This window comes from Bolinopsis microptera, chromosome 4 (assembly GCF_026151205.1).
Source record: "Bolinopsis microptera isolate Bmic1 chromosome 4, MBARI_Bmic_1.0, whole genome shotgun sequence".
Taxonomy (NCBI): Eukaryota; Metazoa; Ctenophora; class Tentaculata; order Lobata; family Bolinopsidae; genus Bolinopsis; species Bolinopsis microptera.
In genome coordinates, this window is record NC_087075.1 from 5,151,750 (window position 1) to 5,173,740 (window position 21,991).

The following is a 21,991-nucleotide window of genomic DNA, read 5'->3' on the forward strand; positions in this document are numbered from 1 at the left end:
TGACGATATCTTGCAGTGACTCTACTCAATACTAATAACTCTAGTCCATATTATAAGCAACACTTTATTTTAAACATAATTTATTATAATAATAATAATATACTTATAGTCAAGAAGGACACAACTAATATACAAAATTTTCTGTTATACAAAACATGATAAAAATCATACTTAAATAAATAATTATAGTGCTTAAAATACATGCATTATGCAACATCTTTCTTAATAAATAGAAAACGTGGTCTGTATAATTTAGAAAGAATTGGAATTAAATATTTTTAGCTTGATAACATTTCTTGAAATTCATGCATTCTGTAACATATCTCTGAACAATAAAATATAGATTTTGAATCAAACATACTAACTTAATGTGTCATTTTGTTACAAAAAAAAGTGTCATCAATCTTCATTGCATTGCCTACTTATTTCATTTTCAATCTCTTTCATTTGACCGAGAACATTCTCATATCTGTCAATAAATACATTAAGCAATTCATCATCAACGTTGCTTCTGATATTTTCCAAATATGATAATAGTTCCTCAACATTTACTTGATTTTCTGATACTGTAGTTTCTGTTTGCTGAGGGGACAAATATTCAGTTGGATTTCTATTTTGGAGCAACTCCAAAGATGACGTCTCCAAAACTGGATTCCTGTTGCATGATTTATCACAATTATCAGGATCTGTTGCTTTTCTGGACATGGATGTCCCTACAACTGTCAAGTCACAAGCACCATCTTCTTCCACAACATTAAAAAGCTCTTCTTCCTCATCAAGGTCTGATATATTTGTGAGGTCATCGGTTGATATACTTGATATTGAAACAGAATCTGAACAAGAATCCTGTATTTGATTATGAACAGGATTAAAAAACTTGACTTTGATGTTGGTGTTAGTTGCTGATTCATTCCTGTTTGAACAGTTTGGGATCATGTCTGCTTGACAACTGGACTCTCTTTTTTCAACATCAGTCTGAATTTCTTTCGACACATTACTGGTCATGGTACTGAATGGTAATTTATTTTGATCACGGCATAACTCATTTTCATAACCTGCCATACATGGATCATCTGTTGGCATGGATTTCTTTGCTTCAGCTATGTGTTTTTTAAGTCTCCATTGATACAGAATATCTTCATTCTCATCTGTAGGATAGATCACCTCTTTGGGAACAAGTTCGCTCAATTCAGAAAAGGTCCTTCCTGTCAACTGTTCAATAAATGAGACTTGTTTGGTTTTATAAGAATTGAGTACTACTGTAGGTGTGCTGTTATCATTATTATCTGATACTGAAGTTCATTCACACTTTTAGTTGGTGCAACTTCATCATTGAAACCAGTTGTGAAATTCCATTCTGTGCTATCATCAGAGCTTACAATTCTTTCAAGATATGAGGAGGTGTCCAGAGTCAATGTATTATAAGAACTGTCATTTGAAGAAGGTGAATTTCCTGCATTTGTCACTTCTTCAGCTTCAAATAATGGACTGGATTTATGAGGTCTCTTGGAAGGATGTGTTGGTTGACTATGCTTAAATCGATCCATGTAAAAGTTCAGTGTGCTAGGAGACAATACATTCAAGGTTGTATCTGAGTGGTCACTTACTGAAAGGATGTTATTGACTTGGGTTTTAGAGCTTGGCGTAGGTCTGACAAAGTCAGGATCAATTGCTAAGTTATCATCGATATCTTTAATCAAATCATCAACAGAAGTGGAAGCATTGTCTACACTCACTGTCCTTTTTAGAGGTTTTGTATTCTCTTTGTCATGAGACATGCTAACAGGCATGGAATCTATGTTCTTTGGAGCCTTTGTAAAAATTGAAGTGCCAACATTCTTACCTTTACTGATTACATCCATATCATTTTTACTTTCAATTTTATCTGAATTCAGCAAAACATTTTCATGTTGGTTAATCATGGGTGATGGCCAATAATTTCCTTGGGGAAGGGGAGAACTTTTAAAAACATCCTCAGGTGCCCACATCTGAAAATAATAAAATGAATCTAGAATTTAATGCGCTACTATTGATTTGTTAAATGAAATAAATGTCTCTCTAATATACTATTAGCTTGAATTCGAGTTTGGCAAAATAAATCTTCCTTTTTGAGAAACATTTTAGGAGGGTGCAGACTGTAGGTGGCGCTTATTATTTTTCCATCTATATTACAACGTTCAAATTTAACTAAGCTGGAAATAATTTCTTAACGAATTTTTGAATCATATTATGATAGGGTCCTGATGATATGAAGTTCACTTCAATGCATGTATTTTTAGAGGCTGATTCGAAATCCGTTGGTCGACCACGATTGAAAATTTATCAAACAAAAACAACATTATTGTAACCAATCCTTTTGTTTTTTAAATCCTACATGGTGTGGTTAAAATTAAGTGTATTTATAACAATGGTTTCTAAATTGAATCCTTATTCTATTCATAATTATGTACCGAACATTTAGGGCAGAAAATGGAGACTGATTAAATATTCCAGAATATAGTGAAGAAGGGACTTATAAGTTATTAAAATCGTTTACCCCTTTCAATATGAGGAGTTGTAACTTAGTGAGATCAAAATGAATACTCAATTAAATTCCGTCTAAACTTCATGGCTTGCAATCATGACAGCTAGTAATTCGACAAAATCCATGATGCAGTACCAAATAATTACAATTAAGCAATAAGCATGGTATAATGTTTTGAAAGCATGCCGAATGTATAGCTTAGTAGACTGTTGCAGGATAAAACATGTAATTAAAACAATGGAAAATGGAAATTAGTATACAATATTATAGGTCAGGACCCTTATAAATGGGTAGGGACACATAAAAGTGTTATTAAAAACTATGCAGTCTTACTGTAGCTATTTCATATTGAGTTATAATATAATACTATAATACCTCCGCCACTGAGTGCTGCGCGCTATAATTCCCGACAGCTTGCTGGAGGGAATTTGCGGGCACGAAGTTGCGGAGGTATTATATTTTATAATACGTTCCGGTTCCGATTGCAGAAGGGGTGTAATCCGATACGTGCGCATCATACAATATAGTGTCTAATATATAGAACGCCAGTGTTATTTGTTTTGAAACTTGCCGCCAGCCAGTCTGAGTCTGGGCTGATAATACCCTCGCTTCTCTTGCGGGAAAAATGAGCAAATTATCAGCCCTCGGTGTCCCCGAGTTTTAGTGGATATAATTCCCGGAAGGTATTATATCATATATAATGTGGAACAGTAAGTCTGGAAAGAAAGAATTTTTGTGAAAACAGCAAAAGTAGTACAAATAAACTTGTTTACTGTATCAAACAGTTAATATCATACAATTTAACATTTAAATGTTATAAAATGGCGGGGTACTCAATATTGTCAACTTTAGGTAATTTTACCATTTACGATTTGTAATGGTATGCTCGCGATCATTGCACATTGCACGCTCATCAATTTTTAATCATTTCAGTTTTGCTAATGAATTATTTAAAAATAATTAAAAATACTAATTGCTATAATATGCCAATTTTCTTTTTATAACGCTTTAACATAGTTTATGTATATAATAATAAACGGGTGATACTCGTGAAATATCTGTTTCAAATATTATTATCATTAGAATCAATAAATACCAACATTGCTGAACTACAGAAGGACCTTAAACTTTTAGCATCTAGACCTTCCCCTGAATCATCCCCATCTACAGACTCATCTGAGCAGTTTCTGAAGAGCATCTCAGAACAACTCACCGCACTTTCTGCAAATGAGCCCACTGTAGCTGCAGGCATTGCTGAACTAAAACAGTCTATAAGTTCTATACAGCCATTGCATAACCCTGGTCCTTGCATTCCTCCCAACCTACCTCCTGCACAGCATCTTCGTCCTCCAGCACCACCTGTCCTTTTGCAGCCACCTCATCATGAGCAGAAACCTGTGGAACTGTTCAAAAACGATTTTATAGATCAGAAGACTGCGGAAGAACTAGTTGACCTATTTGATTTGAGCAGCACAGACTTCAAAATTGAAAACGAACGCTCCTGCCTATCATATGGGGAACGGTACGATTATCCTGGATCTAAGTCGTCCAAGACACCAAAGGCAATACCACCACCCTTGAGAAAACTCATCGACAGAATCAACAGTGAGTTTTGTTCAGGTGACCAACCTCAGGTTAACAGCTGTTTGGTGAATCGGTTTGACGGCACAAGCAGCACCTTGCCTAGACACTCTGATAACGAGCCTTCTCTCCACCCGGAATCAAGTATCTTTACAGTCTCTCTTGGTACTGCATGTCATGTTTCTTTCTCTGATGCTAGTACAGGTATTGATGAGCACAAGCAACTATGTGGCCCAGGATCATTATATGTAATGACTCGTCGTAGCCAAGCACTGTTCCACCATCGTATCGACGCAGGCGAGATAACTGGGCTGCGCTACAGTATAACATTGAGATCAGTCAGTTCCCTGAATAGAAACGCTACATGTATCATTGGGGACTCGAACACCGGCGGACTGAAATTCGGTTCTGATCCTGCCAAGTCATTCGGCAAATGGCTTCCTGGAAAACGATTCTTTGCCCCAACTGTCGATAGCATTGATCCTTATGTGTCCTGTGGCTATAGAAACTGTGTTATATTGTGTGGGGTTAATGACCTGAAACAAACAGATGTAAAAAGCCAAAACGATATTGATATAATCTACAACCATCTAGTTTCAAAAATTGCCCAGATTCAATCTATTAATCCGGGTGTGCATGTATACGTTTGTCCAACAATTCCTTCTAAACGTGCTGATTTAAATAGAAAGCTTATATACTTTAACAGTTTGATTCGATGTAGGCTGCTCCCGTCCAATTTTGATGTCAGTTATGTGGATGGATTTGATGAGTTCTGTGATAGGGATGGTCTCCTTGACCGCTGTCTCTCTCTCGCGACCTCAACAAATACCAAAAACCGGACTTCCTTCACCTCAACCGGAAGGGACTAGCAAAGTTAGGTCAATTTATTCGTAACACTGTTCTTCTCAGGATTAACGGTGGTATCGACAAAAGGAAGAGGAGGTCCACAAGGGTAGACGATAGATCCTACAGGGATGCGACTGCTGGAAGAGAAACTGGTCCTGTTGTTCCTGCTGCTGCTAGTCAGGGTCACGTGGATGGTTACCAACCATGACTCCCCCCATTAAGGAGGTATGTCCTGTCTGTTCTAAGAACATAGTCATCGGCCAAACAATAGTTGAATGTTTTCACTGTGACTGCATTATAATGCACCATAAATGCTATCGCAAATCAAATCCAAATAGTCAATCTAATGAGTTTTACTGTACTCGTTGTATCCATTTAGACAAGGTTAAATACAACCCATTTAAACTACTCACTGACAATGACGACGACGACAACAACCTAGACGAATACACAACCAAAATCTCAAATACTTTAAATGATTGTAACTCATACACTGCATCTGACCTTACAAATATTCTCTGCAACCAAGTAAAGAAACAATCATCTATTCTCTTTCAAAATATTGATGGAAATAAATCAAATTTTGACAACCTTGCCATTGAAACCTGTAGGTACAAAACAAAATTCTCCGTAATAGCCCTAGCTGAAACCAACACTGGAAAAGAATTAAGCAATCTATTTCAGCTCGACGGTTATAATAGTTACTATCAGGACACAGCACCTAACAAACAAAAGGGCACTGGAGTAGCCCTTTATGTTGACGATAAATTAAATGCTACTGTAATTGAGAATATATCACAAGTCACAGAACATCTAGAAATACTTGTCTTATCATTAAGTAACGAAGATCAACCTGTTAATGTAGGTGTTTTGTATCGTCCACCAAGTGGCTGTATTTCCCAAGCTCTAGTTGAACTCTCTAACCTTCTTGATCACATGCCGAAGTTTAGTTATCTAGCTGGAGACTTTAATATCGATCTTCATGATAAAGATAACAAAAATGTTCAAAAATATGAAGAAATATTATTCAGTAAAGGATTTTGTCCGTTAATATCTATTGTTACCCACGAAAAACCAGGCTGTAAAGCATCCTGCATAGACAACATTATTACTAACGATATTGAGAATGTGATTACTTCAGGCACCCTAAAAGAACGAATAACTCATCACTCACCTATTTTTAACACATTTAACTGGAATGTTGAAGTCAACTCTGAAAAAAATTCTTTTAAACAATATTACGACTTCTGTCAATCAAATGTTAACGGCTTCCTAGTGGATCTTGAAGATGAGCTTAAAACTAAAACAATCCATAACTTTACTGAATTCCATGACACTTACAAAAACTGCGTCGAAAAATCGTTTAAACTAGAGACCCCGAAAACCTCTAAGAGAACTGTTCAGGTTAACCCTTGGATAACTCCCGGTCTCATTTGCTCAATTAATAATCAGCATAAACTGTACGAAAATTGGGTTGAGATAAGAAATAGAAAATGTAAACTCGGGGAAACTGATAACAAGGGCGGCATTTGCCAGTGCCCTGAATGCTCACTAAAACGTAGTCGCTACCTTATCTACAAAGAATACAGAAAAGTCCTAAAGAATTAAGAAAACACGTCAAACTGTGAAAACAGAATACTTCTCTGGTAAATTTGCTGAAAATAGCGGTGATAGTAAAAAGACCTGGGAACTAATAAATCGTATAAGAGGTAAACGGCGGCGTGAAATAAAGCCGCTGTTCACCATAGACAACGTTAAGATAACAAATAGAAGGATCATAGCAAACGAATTCAATAAATATTTTGTATCATTAGCCTCTGACCTAAATACCGCTTACAATGATCTTGGACAAATTAACATAAACAGTATACCTAGTTTCTATGATTATCTACCGCTTTCAAACACTTCCAGCATTTACATGCATGACTGCACAACAGACGAGGTTAGCAAAATCATATCTGAACTTAAAAATGGCAAGGCAAGTGACATACCGATTCATGTAATTAAGCAGTCCTCTAAAATAGTTACTCCTTTACTCACTGTACTGTATAACGAATGTATGAAAGATGGCATATTTCCAGATGACCTTAAAGTTGGAAGGATTAGTCCCATTTACAAGAAAGATAACCAGGAACTCCTTGAAAACTATAGACCTGTATCAACGCTAGCTGTGTTTGGTAAAATATTTGAAAAGATTATATTCAATAGATTATACAGCTTCTTTCATTCACAGAACTCCTTATATGAAAACCAGTACGGATTCCGTAAAAATCACTCGACCAGTTATGCCCTAAATTACAATGATCTTGGACAAATTAACATAAACAGTATACCTAGTTCCTATGATTATCTACCGCTTTCAAACACTTCCAGCATTTACATGCATGACTGCACAACAGACGAGGTTAGCAAAATCATATCTGAACTTAAAAATGGCAAGGCAAGTGACATACCGATTCATGTAATTAAGCAGTCCTCTAAAATAGTTACTCCTTTACTCACTGTACTGTATAACGAATGTATGAAAGATGGCATATTTCCAGATGACCTTAAAGTTGGAAGGATTAGTCCCATTTACAAGAAAGATAACCAGGAACTCCTTGAAAACTATAGACCTGTATCAACGCTAGCTGTGTTTGGTAAAATATTTGAAAAGATTATATTCAATCTAAGTAAACTATAGGTAAAAATATAATATTAATCATAAGCTAAAATGTACTAATCTTTGTATTCTAAATGGGGAAAAAGAAGAAACATTGTCAGTCAGTCGAGAAAATTGTCAGTCAGGCTATATGGCAGCTTTGTAGATGTTGTGACTATGCTAGTAGTGGTCCCAGGCTTGCGACTGGAATTGCAGTGTTAAATCGATTTAATGGTACCAACGATCCACCTCCCACTTGTTGTTTGGTACTTAGCATTAATAGTGTTAGCTGTAGCCATTTATAGCAAGAATCTTAAAACTAAAGGGGATGACAAGGAAAAGAGGAAGGAAAAAGAATAACGGGACAAACAATTAATTAAAGTATTTATAGGAGCATTAGATATTGTAATTACAAGCTTCAATAATAAATCACTGACTAAAACTTCTAATTAAAATGACACTTGGTACGCTCGCCCATTTTCACTGGTCAGTCTGAACTTCGGTTTAGCACGCTGTACACTTATTCACCTAAGTTTCAGAATTTGTTCAGTTTAGCAGAGTTAGTACCCGTGTTTCAATAAATCAAAAGATATCAGGGGAGTTCTTTAATAATGTTACGGTCATCTAGAATACCGAACTTCCTGAAAACGTTATCATATTTCCTCAGACAACGTTTAATGCCTTTAATCAGTCTATCACGGCTATATCCTCTTTCAATTAGAATTTTGAATATTTTGTGAAGATGGGAGGTAAAGATATCCAATCTAGTGCAAACATTACCATATCTAAGAACTTGACTTGAAAAAACGTTGTAGCCAACCTCGGTTGGGATGTTACTGTGAGGAAATGTAAGGGATACAACATGAAAATTAAAATCATCAGTTTTGTTATACACTGATATTTCTAGTCCTTCTGTGGAAATATTAATATTTAAATCAAGGTAGTTAATGATTTTATTATTGGAACCAGCTCGCTCCATCTCCAATGAATTAGGATAAATATCTTTAATCAATTTATGAAAGTAAAGGTAGTTAATAATAGATAAATCGTCAACATATCGTTTATTATTGGATAATATCTTTGCTAATCCCATTTTCAATAGATTATACAGCTTCTTTCATTCACAGAACTCCTTATATGAAAACCAGTACGGATTCCGTAAAAATCACTCGACCAGTTATGCCCTAAATTACTCAGTGAACCACGTAGAATCTTGCCTCAAGAAAAAACAACACGTTCTTGGAATATTTATTGATCTTAGTAAAGCCTTTGATACAATATCACATGAAAAGTTACTGCATAAGTTAGAAAATTATGGAATCCGTGGAAATGCAAATAACCTTATAGCAAGTTACCTGTCGAACAGATACCAGTATGTCTCAGTATTAGGTGAAGAATCCGAGAAACTTCCAGTAGTCTATGGAGTGCCGCAGGGGAGCTGTCTTGGTCCCTTACTTTTTATTATTTATATTAATGACATCCGTAACTCATCAATTATAGGAAAGTTTATACTATTTGCCGACGACACTAACATATTTATAGAAGACACATGTGTCAAAAGACTATACGAAAAAGGAAATGAAGTTCTATCATTTGTGTACAAGTATATGAAACTAAACTTATTACATATTAACATTAAGAAATGTTGTTTTATTCATTTTAAACCCTCACGGGCCAAAGAGGAAGTAGAAAATGACGAGAACATACTAACTTTAAATAATGTAGTTATTAAAAGAGTTCAAGAAGCTAAATTTCTAGGCGTTATTATTGACGACCAACTTAACTGGAAATCACATACGCAGTCACTTAACTCAAAACTTAAATGCGAAGTAGGAAAGCTGTGCAGAATACGACACATTGTCCCAAAGCAGTATTATAAGGATTTATAATTTATATCATACTCTATTTGAATCACATTTAGGATTTGGAATATCTGTGTGGGGTGGTATTAGCAATAACCGACTTGAACCTATCTTTAAAACACAGAAAAAGTGTATAAGAATTCTGTTTGGGGATAGAGAAGCTTACCTAGAGAAGTTTAAAACGTGTGCCCGAACACGACCTGTTGATAAGCAAGGACTGGGGGTGGACTTTTTAAAAGAACACTCCAAGCCCTTGTTTAAAACCCACAGGTTGTTGACGGTCCACAATCTGTACAAGTACACTTGTCTCTTAGAACTATTCAAAATTAATAAGTTAGAGGAACCATTATCACTGTACTCATCATTCAACAGGTCACCACGACGAGAGGATTATTTCATTACATCACAACCATCCTCACAATTCATCTACCAATCATCCTACATGTGGAACAGCTGTCGACAAACATCAAGTAAGATAAGTTTTAATACTCCGACAAACGGGTTTAAGAATATATTGAAAATTGCCTTACGAGAATTGCAATTCCAGCATGATACACTTGATTGGTGTGAGCTTAATTTTGCCACAAATGAGCTCAAGTTCTGATTTATGTGAGTTACTAAAATGACCATATATCTTTTCTCATACATACAACCACTGCACTCCAACCAAAAACATTACTTACACCATACTCCACAAATGATATATATATATATATACACAAACACACTAGTACCGAGCAATCGCACTGTAAAACATGCTCACGATACACTCAAAATTGGAAATATTCAACGGCTTGTATATGAAACTTACACTTACACTCAGTGTACACCCAGTGTTAACTAGTATTACACACTGGTAAACTCTACGTAACGCGCGAAAATAATAATTCTATGGCGTTTTCATTGTCACATCTCACGTCGACGGGATTAAACGCGCGCGCGCGTAACATCTTATCTTACTGCTATCTCAACGAATAAACACACAACGACTCTGACAATTGACCGACGACTTAACGATTGTGAGTTATGACGGACTTAACTGTATGGGTCAACTACTAAAACTGCATTGTATACTATCTTAATCATTATACTGGACATGAGATGACGAAGTATCTTGAGCAGCACTTTATACCTCCACTTAGAACTTGATTAGTCACGAACAATAGAATCATTATAAATCAATACAATAAAACATCTTGATCAATAAATGCCTAGCAGCACCAGACAGCAGCCGTATACCTTTTTCGACTCCACGGAGTCCCTGATGGACTTTTGTTTACTTTTGTTAATAATTTGACCGCAACCTTTCTTTCTCGAAACACAAATCCTACTGTTATGTACTTCATTACAGTATTAAGATAATATAAAGCAAATCATGTGAATATATGACTACGAAATAGATCTATAGATTTGTCCATAATATTTAATACCGTATTGATGGTTTTGAATTTTGTATATTGAATTTTAATGTGAAGCGTTTACTCTTCCCCCTCGGCAATTAATTAGAAAGTTAGATTAATGACAATAATTGCCAAATGACGTAGTAGATATGGACACGTTCATTTGAGTTTGAGGATATTGGTAAATATAATTGACCCTATTAGAAGGCACAGTGTAGTTGACTTTGTCACACTATGAAATTACACAAACCCTTGATGGTTAGGATAATCGTCTCATCCTCTAGGCTAACTTTGTCACATAACGATATCTTAATCAGGTGATAAGATATCCCTAAAATACGGCCGGCACGGAAATGGTTACATTGTCACACTAAAAACATGTGACGGAGTAAATATGGACCCCTTGCTGCCGTTTTTGACCAAATTTTTTAGTGTCCAGTTGATTGGATGGGTACATATGACCATTACCTACATATTTGATGACTTTTTTCGTTAGATGGTGCATTCAGGTTTACTCTGTCACACATTAAAGAAAATATGTGATGAATGTTTAGGGCACCCTGATAAGCAATGCTGAGTAGTGTAAGTTTATTTGATAGCCTGGAAGTGCTGGGAATTGTTATTATATCATATAGTCGTAAGGAATTAAAACACAGAAGGCACAACCAAGTTTACTTTGTCACATAATCTTGATGATATATCTGAACATGTGTGAAATTGAACAAATAATGATATACCAGCTTAAACCCCTTATATTACGTACTATGGATCAAACAACACTGATAGTACCATGCACCAGTCACATAAATCATTATCGGGTGGTAATATGTTAACAGTGTCACAATTAAACTACCACTACACGGTCAAAAATAGGGTAATTTCGTCACAACAAATTATTATAACTCTGTTAGCTCCTTGCTGGCAAAATAACTAGTTTATCGAAATTTTGTTGATGATAAAGTTACATAGTATAGAGGTATAGTTCTTCAAAATAGGGGCAAGACATGTTTACTTTGTCACATCAGTTATTATAAGAGTTAGGTAATCGTCATCAGATTAAAATATATTTTTCGTAGTTTGGATCGATTAATACTTTAATATACCTGTAATAAAGCATCCTATGCCAATTTTAACACACTATCAGTATCTTGATACTGTTGGGGCAGGGAAAGTTAATTTTGTCACATTTTTAATGTCTTTGACAAATTAATCTAAATTTTTTAAATTGAGCTCTTATGTTCTGGACAATATTCTTCCAATCGTTTCTGAAAGAATGTTGAATTCTAATAGAGTTATAGATCTTCAAAATAGGGGCAAGACATGTTTACTTTGTCACATCAGTTATTATAAGAGTTATTATAAGAGACTATTTCATTCTATAATCATTGTTTTTAATCTATTTACGATTTCGTATAATTTTTTGTGACAATGTAAACAATATCAACTGATCTTAACTTGCATCAACTACATTGTCATCATATAAAATTTTCCCACCTTTCAAACCAAAATCAGATATAAATAATTCGACCAAAATTTAAAATTTTATATATTGTGACAGAATTAACCTCATTTCCCAATAACCAAGTGCCTGTATTAGCTAACTAGTCAAAACAACATATTTTAGGGCTATGATTGGTAGAGCAACCATCAAATAATGAGTTGAAAGGGTTTTTAGGACACCTCACAGTAGAATAGAGGTATGGCATCATGAGTGTGACAAAGTTACCCAAATATTGCCTTGTAACCGTTCGATCCGTGCCCATTAACCAATGTTGTATCATAATTGTTAGATTGACCTAATTTACTATATTTCAGACCAAGGAATGATAATTAGACAACTGCAGTTAACTAAGTCACACAAAATGTGACATTTGAAACATTATAGTGCCTAACAACAATAGATTTTCTTTCTGAGCGGTGCATATGGGAGTATGAGTTACGTTGCTAATGTTCAGAACTTCTGAACGTGCTAAGTTAATAGATGTCAAAATTAAGCCACTATCGTCAAAAACGCTATTATTTTTGTTTACCAATATCCTCAAACTCAAATGAACGTGTCCATATAGATGTTCAATGTTGTAGAGTGATATCAAGAGTAGTGGTCCACAGGGGTCCGAAAAAGCCGTACAGGCACTTGGGTCCTTATCCTTGTCACTAGTCCCAATTGGATTCACTTTATACAAAACATGAACGTTTACAATTTAGACGTACACATTGGCACGATATTTATTAGAAAGCAAACAGTATAAAATAATACGTGCGTGCGCGGCTTGAGCCGCGCCGCATAACAATTTATGCGTTTAGGGGCTGGAGTACGCGTGTTTACAGATTAATGAATTTTTGCATTGTAAATATTTAAAGTTGACGATATATTATGATTTAATAGTAAATTTTTCAAAGCTGGCTTTGGACTTAGGTAAAATAATAACGTATTTAAAAAACCGCGGATAGTTTTAAATTTACATAGTCGTATAACTATAATCAAGTTAATCCTGTTTTCAAGAATGCGCGGCTTTGGCGGCCAGTTATTGACTTGTACATAAAATTGAATTTTAAATAGAAATGTAAATGTATTAAAATTTAAAACTTTCAAAACGGGGGCTTATAAATATTATTATACTATGATTGTAAAAAAAATTGCAGAGCAACCATTTCAAAAATCTGGAAGGGTTGACATCGTCAATCATGAGTACAGTTATCCAAGCAAAAGTTACTGGCTGGCAGTGTTACTTATAGAGGTGGTAATTTTTCAATAGCACACGTGTCAGCGCGCCTGACGTAAAGTTCGCTACTCGCACGCGTGATACAATTTGAATCCAGCCATGGCGATCTTTAATTATTTGGCCCAAAATCATAATCATACTTTTCAGGATAATTCAAAATAAAAAACTACGTTGTCCCAAATTGCATGCTCCTGGGTTACCGGGGACCCCAGGCTACCGGCTAGTTAGTTCATAAACATGAATAAAGATTCGGCGGAATGACAGGCTGAGCGCCGCCCAGTAACTCCTGGGGAGCTAACTTTTATAGTTTTACTAGACAAACATTCTGCTGTCGCGCGCGCGCCCATAGCAGCAGTTATCAGCAGTGAGCAGCAGTGAGCAGCAGTGAGCAGCAGTGAGCAGCAGTGAGCAGCAGTGAGCAGCAGTGAGCAGCAGTGAGCAGCAGTGAGCAGCAGTTTCTTTGCACTTTAGTCAATAGTCCTCCTGTGTATGCAGTATGCACTATATATAGGCCTATTATGGCATGGCCGGCATATTGCCGGGCTAGCTTTTTATTTTTAATTAGACCGTACCCCAGCATGCAGCTAGTAGTAGTTAGGTTTTTTTGAGTGCGTAAAAAATCATATTTTATATCAGTTTAGGCTTATATGTTATAGCAAATTTCAAATCAATTTCCTTTTTCATTTTTTCGGGCGTACGTCGATAATTTATTTCGCTTCTTTCATCCGCGCGCGATCCCTGCATATGTCAATATGGATATCTTTTAATGTACAGAAAATACCCGTAAACTCGACGATGTACGTGACTGAGTTTTTGATAGATGATACGCCTTTAAATTAGCCAGTAAGTAACTTGTAGCGCGATGCACTACTGGGTCGCGCGCGCATCAAATAATGCTTCTCGCAACCTTCGGTAGATCGGCGAGATGCACCACTGTGCCTCACCGAGCTGCGAAGGATTGACATCGTGAATCAAGTTAGTAACCAATCAGTTAGTTAGAAGTTAGTAACTTGCTTGACATACGTTGCATGCCACTTTTCGCGCGTATTGGGATACGAAACATGTATCAATAACTTGCCAGTTAGTAACTAGTCAGTAACTAGCTTTCCAGTTAGTGTCCAGCCAGTAAGTAACCAGCCAGTAAGTAACCAGCCAATAAATAACCAGCCAGTTGGTAACCAGCCAGTAAGTGACCAGCCAGTAAGTAACCAGCCAGTTAGTAACCAGTCAGTAACTAACTAGCCAGTTAGTAACCAGTCAGTTAGTAACCAGCCAGTTAGTAACCAGCCAGTTAGTAACCAGCCAGTAAGTATCCAGCCAGTTAGTAACCAGTCAGTAAGTAACCATTCTGGTGAAGCTGGTACATGGTAAGTACTTAGTGTATACCCAGTGGCAGTAATTAGTTTCTAGTCCATAAAGATTCACAGCCGGATTTTCAGTAATTTATCGTATACACAATACAGTGGTTCCTAAACGGCCCTTAACCGGCTCTACAGTGGTTTTTAGACGGCCGTTAACCAGCTCTTCTGCAATTGCGGATGGAGTATGACCCAAGTGACTCAGATTCCATGTTAATTCCATTCGAATAAATTCCGTCTAAATCAATACCACTGTTGCTACTTTAGAATATACAAATTGAGTATAATTTCTACATCACATTATCATCGAATCAAACTTTCCACGACTTAATAATATAATGAGAACTGAAACATATTCCGTGCATTAAAAGCACACTAGCCCAGGTTTACAATTGGATGAGGACGGACAACCGGTCTTCCGTTCAATTAGTCTTCCCCCGGTCCGGTTAATTATTAATACTTAATAGTGTGTTAGACGCTGTTAATTCCCTGTTGTCATGGTAACGCTGTTGTCACACGCCAAATAATTGGTCACGTGGGTTTATATTGGAATGAAAGCTAAATATTGGCATGTGAGCAGAATTGGCTTTGTCCATGAACTCGAGGCCAGATTTAATATTGTAGAAGCCAACTGTCAGGAATCTGGAAATGAAATCAGTGCCTATTCCAAGGAGACACCCTCGTGCCACGTGCGTTATTGAGATCAGAATATATTTGAATGGAAATGTAGAGGCTCAGTGATTTTAGTGGTATTCTGTGGAACATGGTAACCAGTACCGTCTATCACGGCCAGTGTGTCTGTTTTTTGTATCAGGCGCGGCGCAAGTCTCTCAAATGAAAGGTAGTTGGCAATGATTCAACTTTGAATTAACATGCGAGGCCGTAGAGTTTAAGAATGAAACTGTAAGTAAAATTATGTGGTTTTTAAAACTGTCTGATGAGTCTAAAATCTAATAGAAGTCTTGCTTTAATAAGTTAAACTCGGCACCTCAATCGTTTCCAGTTTATTTCGAAGGGAAAAAATTTTAATTTCGCTTTGATAAGATTTTTTGCATCAAAGCAAACAACATTCCAACTAAACGTTTATAACTATAAGGTTTAAACAAAAGCGTTTCAAAGTTATGTGACTGGGATATCTGTCAAGAGATATCCACAACTTCTAATTATATCTTTATCTTACAAGACAGTTTCAGTTTCGTAAAGCACATACAAAACCAGTTTAAGTCACCCACAGCATTTGGCAACACTTTTTTGTTGCTTTATAGCTGTTTGTGCAAATATAATTTCAACGATCAGTCGTTTCTATATCTACTTCATTATGTCTAGCAAGAGCTGACGCTGTAAATTATAATGCAATCAAAGAAACATTTTAAATCACACTCATTCCCACTTTTTAACATGACAATGATCCCAATATCAAGCAATCAACAATTACCTCTTCCACAATCAACAATTTCCTCTTCCACAATCAACAATTACCTCTTCCACTTCTAAAATCCTTATCCAGCCCCAACTACCGCTAGGCGTGGTTAATAGACACGGTGCACCTGCTCGCCACCAGTATTAGGTCTCCAGCATGCACCTCCTCTAAGGCCAGGGAGACTGGGAAATTGCAGACTGACTCTCGAAAATTTACAGATGCCATCTGTTTGCGTTTTCGTCTAACTGTGAAACGCGCTGCATGAAAAAACTGCGTTCTGATTGGCTAGTGTGTGTGTCACGTGAGAGTTTCGGGCGTTGTGACTGGAGGGGGCGCCGAGGTGGAGTTAATCTAGGAGTTGCGAGATTGTAGGGATTTGAAGCCATTAAATCTGCTTGTCAGTAGAATCTACAAATTGGGAACATGTCTCAAAATCACAATATGAGATTAAATTCGGCTCCTGATTGCAAACGTCGGGCGGGTCTGAAACTTTATTGTTTTTCTGGCACAATCATTTGAAAAAAAAACATTTTATTAACTTGCAAAGTGGATCATGCTCGCGGGATCGTGCATACTGATGAAAAGAGTAGGAGTAGGGGCTATTTCTGCTTCTAAGAGCTAACAAATATTGCCGCGATGCAGTGAGGGTTTTAATAGTTAGTGTCCTATTTTCAGAAAGGAATTAATAGTTATAAGACGTGTTCAGCAGTCACAGTGTTGGGTACTTGTTGCCCAATAAAGCGCCGCTTCTCTTTTGATTGACTTTGTGCAGTGTAACAGTAAAACCAGGAGAATTTGGACGGTCTTTTATACTTTTATACTAATTTTCGTGTCACTACAATTACAAAGGATTTTCAATAATTTCCCATTAGACTGGAAGACTGGATGAAACCTTAATACCGTAATAATTGGTAAATCCCGGAGATTTGTAGAGATTCAGGGATTGGGGGTGCGGGGAAGATGGGTTGAACATGGGAGATGTGTTCACAGCACTAATTGTGACAAAATAGCTCCGGAGCTGCACATTTACTAACATTCCAGGAACTTTAACGAAATGTTTTGAAGTTTTTACTTTTTGGTGGAATGGTGTACAATTCACTTTTATTTTTAACAGACTGTGATGATCTTCAATCGACGATCATGACACTGTAACTGTAAGTGCGGTGCTTCATCTGGGACACTTTTCAAGGGTTCTCGCGTGTTAATCACTGCAAGTTTTCCGTTTGTGTGAAAGATTGTAACGAGTTAACCCACAGTGTCCACAACAGCGGATAATTCCCACTGACCAGGATCCAGGTAATTAAGGAGCAGTTTATTTTAGCATTTTGTCCAGTAAGCAGTAATTAATAAACCCGCCCTAGTCGTTTCACAGGGCCTATTTCCTGGGTTGGTGCCTTCACTTCTACCTCCCACAACCTTTTGATTATCACAACACCACGTGGCGTCATCATCATACCACGTGACGTCATCAAGAAACCACGTTACGTCATCAAATCATGACCTGTGGTCATCATAGATGTCAGAAGTAATTTCTCAAAAAATTCACTGTCAGATGGATTTCGAGTTTATAGCCCCAGAAAGAGGTATCTCTCACAACCCTCCACGCTAACCAATGTAGGGTCTGAAAACGGCCGGTCCGACAGCACGTGACCACATGACCCGGTTGTCATGGTGACGTCCCCACATCACGTGACTCGTTGTCATGACACCACCAGGTACTATAACTCGCACGTGCAACTCTGTGTTAAAAAGGGAAACGTAGTCCTGATGTTAAACGAGACTGGGCTGTGAAACACTTCTATAGGGCGCTGTTTAAAGTAAGGAGCCAGACTTGAAGAGAAAACCCAGGTCTCAGCCACCGTACTACACATCATAATATAACACAACTCTCGTTGTTTTAACTCTTTTTTAGACTGAAAGTCCGGACGGTCAGTTACCTGGGAGAAAACTATGCGTAACCACGGCAACAAGAAGTTGGGGTTCAGGCATTTAACTTGGGAGAAGTTAACCCGCATGCACGTGATATTGAATATTATTAACAGGGGTTGGAGAATATGCAGGTTTAGGGTTTAGAGCAGGCGATAATGGTGATCATGTGTCTGACTGGCCGTAGGGAGCTTGTGTTACCATGGTCACGGAGCTTGTGTTACCATGGTCACGGAGCTTGTGTTACCATGGTGATGGAGATTTGTGGCTGGTGGGGGGGGTGTGGGGGTGGGGGTCGAGTTTGGACGTTCCAGGATCAAGTGTGAAGATGGAACAAGTGTTGTCAGGGCACATATACAACTGCTGTCTCTGCTTTACTATATAATCATACTCCTTTATAAAACTAATGGTCACAAAAATAATTTGTCACAGTGAAGAAACCCTCTGCTGAGAGAACACAAAAAACCCTTTATAGGTTCAGACTCAGAGCAAACTGTACAAGTACAGCTGTAACCATAGCAACTACAATTGCTATTGGGAATTTCAGACTCGAGAAGAGGGGGGTACTTAGTAGGACAAGTATTAGACAACAACAGTTACTGTGTTAAATTAACCGTCAGTTGGTGGAGATCCTATCCTACTTCAGTCATTCAGGAGAATTTACAACCTATCAAAACATGTTTAAACAGCGCAGACTGGGGTATTACAGTGACAGGGGCTACCAGTGTCCTAGAGTCAGTGACACACATGATCAGGTCCTTCTCTCCCAGTCAATATCATTGCTGTGTTATTGTGTAACTATTGAAAATAGTGAGAGGGTGTGTGTGTCGAGGCGTTGGTTGGTTCAGGTTGGATCAGATCTTTGAGGGTTTGTTCGGACAATTTAGGTTTTAGTACCATGCTCATGATTTGATCTTGAAGTTTTAATAAGAAGAAATTGATCGCTGTCTCAATTATATCTCGAATAAACCACAACAGGGCATACATAACTCCTTTTACTTTCCAAAATAATCTTCCTGTATTTCTGGCTTACGTTCAAGTAAACGATAAGTTTTATAAAGAAGTATATAGTTCCGTATCTGTCACACAGCTGTTAATTCCCCTCCTTGTTGTCATGGTGACGCGATACTCCCTATATACTCCTTTATAAAACTATACTTCACGCAGTGTCGCCAGTGCGCCTGTGGTTAAGGCCCAAATTTGCTGCAAAAAGTTCTTCCTTTTATCGGGCTGCAAGTGTTTTATTAAGTCAAACAAGGCGCAAAGTAGTGTTATCACCCAGTTTACCCTTCTCACAGTGCCTAGCTTATAGCTGGTAGTCATCAGAACACCCTGCCATTGGTTAGTAACCGTCACGTGACACACACGTGGGTGTGACGCGCGCCCACGTGCACAAACTCTCACATGGAGTGTGCAGGACCGCATACAGCGCTATCACAAGGACCTTGACATTACTAATTCGCTGTCTTTTCTCACCTGATTATAGATAGACTCCGAGGGGCAGGGTCAAGTCTACACCTGCAAAACTATCCCAGCTTTACAGCTACTATCTTAGTAAGATCACGTGGTCCTTCCATCTCCAGTGATAATTCTCAGCTCTGCGCGCTGCTAAATTTGAAGGTGTTAAGTATATGAATTTTATGTTTGCATACATACCCCGATATATATATATATATATATAATATATATATATTATAAACAATATAAACCGGCTCCCATTATATATGAGTAGGTGAAACACGACTGTCAACTTCTCTGTACTGTATACTACAAACACAATTAATATTCCAATTCCAGGCTAGTTGCTAGGCGCCACTTTAAAGGCAAACAACACGGTCCGGAGAGAGAGGGAGAGAATACTTGCACCTATGAAAACTTTGTGGTTTCCCATCTGGATGCGAGAAAAGGGAAATAGTTGTGTGTTGGTAAAGGTGATGTCACGTGATATGTGAGTCACGTGATAGAAGAGTAATGTTGCAGGGGAGTGCGAGGGGGAGGGGGAGGTGGGATAACTTAATCTTAAGTTAAATATTACGGCTTATTTGCACGTCTGCCTGTACACAAGATTATTTACTTGTGAAGATTGTGTTATAATTGATAATTCGTTGAGGCCGTCGGATATTGTGAATCCTTTCAAGGAGAGTGTGTTTGGAGCTACCCTCCTCGTGTGATTGTTAATAGTTTAACAAGGATGAACGGCAAAGTGAAATGAGAATGAAGAAGTACGTTATATATTAATATAGTCAAAAATAGGAATACAAATGCTCGTTTAATAAAGATTTTCATAGAAAATGTTAGATAATGTTTAAAGTAAGTTCGTGTTATCCTATATCGGGGTTTCCAGTTTTTGTATTGGAAAACGTAAAATTATACAGGGTTAAAGTATGCAAATTATTTGGCTCCAATAAATAACAGAGATTTCTATTTCTAATAAACAATAAATCTAGATATACCGTACCGGCCTTGGCGAACCATGTCTTTACTGGCACGTGGCTGACATTGACAAATCAGCTTCCAGCATTGAGCTGCCACGATCACTTTCCAGCTTCTAGAATAACTTTCGCGTAACAATATTTATGAAAATCCCTGATTTCTTGTAGACACACATCTCAATCTAAACAGCTCACACTTGCAATACATAATCCCACTGTTAGTAACTTATTTTACTACAATCCCGTCTAACAATAAATAGTTAATTTGTCTAGATATTCCAGCTAATTGAGAATCATCATGTTCCATTTTCTGAATCTTTCTAGACCTTGAAATAAAAACAAGTTCTCTGAAGAAAACGTGGGCGCTTGTGAGTGATATCATTGAGTGTGTGCGTTTATGGCAGCTTGTTAGTTTTACCGTAGAAAACATTTAATTTCTCTCTCGGGGTTAGATCCCGTTTATGCGTCAGCCACTTACAGCCCTTCATTAGGCATACCGACCAATCACAGCCCTCCATTAGACATACCAACCAATCACGTGACACATCCCTTGTATCCTGCGTACCTGAGGCGTTTAGCTGATTAAAGAACTAAATCACATATAAATTGTCAGTTTTCTCAGTTTTATGGCCGTTAATTTGTCTTACAAAGTTACAAGTGATCAGAATTAACGAAAAAAACGGCCAATTACCTTAACTAAACTCCACAATAATTGGCAGTTACAAGCATTTCTCTCGTGCTATGATCTCAGTCTGTGATTTGTCCGAGAGCATCTTGAAACAGCTTTAATAATATCCTGGAACTGGAAGTGAAATAAAGTTCTACAAATATTTATACTTGAGGAGAAGAAGAGATCAGGGGAGGAGGACTGAGGAGGGTTCAACATGTCTGCTAACCGGAAACTGGGCTGTAATACGGCCGTTAAACCACCTGCCAATAACGATTATAGTTTTATAATGGAGTATAATATGGAAGAAGAGGATATTGAAGAGGAGGATTAGAGTCTCAGGTGTCACGTGGTGTGGTAGCCAAGGTTAATGTGGTGTTTAAAAAGTGTTAACAAGTCGGGCAGAGAGAGAGAGGGAGAGGACACGAGCTGCTTTTACTCTTGGTCAGAGTATTAGCACTCCTAGTTGACAGGTATTAACACGTTTTTAGACTGTTGGAGAGGAGGAGGATTGGGCTATAACAGGTTTTTAGACTGAGTTTGGGAGGTGGGAGTTGTGTGGTAGTATGAGGTGGTATCTGACTAGGGGTGTTATCAAGGTTAGGGTGTTG

At 37.4% G+C, this 21,991-nt stretch overlaps 1 protein-coding gene across 1 annotated transcript in view; it reads right to left on the reverse strand.

The window, feature by feature from the left end:
- Positions 1–20,673, reverse strand: part of LOC134813862 (xaa-Pro dipeptidase-like) — a 48,528-nt gene extending 27,855 nt beyond the window's left edge. Inside the window, exon 1 of the mRNA XM_063821747.1 lies at positions 20,669–20,673. The gene's annotated coding sequence lies outside the window, so the exon portion shown is untranslated. The remainder of the gene's footprint in view (positions 1–20,668) is intronic.
- Positions 20,674–21,991: the final 1,318 nt, after the last annotated feature.